Source organism: Triticum dicoccoides, chromosome 2A (assembly GCF_002162155.2).
Source record: "Triticum dicoccoides isolate Atlit2015 ecotype Zavitan chromosome 2A, WEW_v2.0, whole genome shotgun sequence".
NCBI lineage: Eukaryota > Viridiplantae > Streptophyta > Magnoliopsida > Poales > Poaceae > Triticum > Triticum dicoccoides.
In genome coordinates this window covers 787,045,192-787,045,849 of record NC_041382.1, presented here as the reverse complement: position 1 = coordinate 787,045,849, position 658 = coordinate 787,045,192, and positions in this window count along the sequence as shown.

Genomic DNA, 658 nt, shown 5'->3' with positions numbered 1-658 from the left:
TATTTAAAACTTTGAGTTATCCGTTTGAAGAAATGTATTTAGGTCCCGTACTAGTATTACTTTTTTTTTAAAGGAGGATGACCCCCGCCAAGACTCCACGACGTCGATGCATCACAAGTAACGCTGCTGCACTGCAGATGTCGTTAACTGGTCCCTCGAGCCTATGCACACCTCCAAAAATGACACCCTCAAGAGGGGTGCGACACATGAGCGCCGTTGTCATCCGATCGACTAATCTACGGTTTCCCCCGGAGGTAGCGGATAGGGGTCTAGAGCTTCTCCCTGACGATGCTTTCAAGAAGGGGACGTCGCAGAAAAACACCGCCATCGCCGACCTTGGCAACGTGCCAAGAGTAGGATTTTCACCCGGATCCGCTCGAGAACCCTCCATCCAGCATCGTGTGCACGGGGCCGCCACCGACCACCAACACCGCGCATAGAACAGGCCACACCGGTCGGATCAGATCTGACCGGAGATAGGCCCACCATGCCACCGCCGCAGTTTCGAGATCAGATCTGATTTAACGTGCCGCCGTTGCGGGCACGCAGCAAACACACAATGTGCCGCCCCCACTGCGTCACCGTCTGGATAGGACGGCGCCGCCGTGAGCCTCGCCCGCCCAACTCCGCCGCCTAGCGAGACCGCCCCGCACCGGCT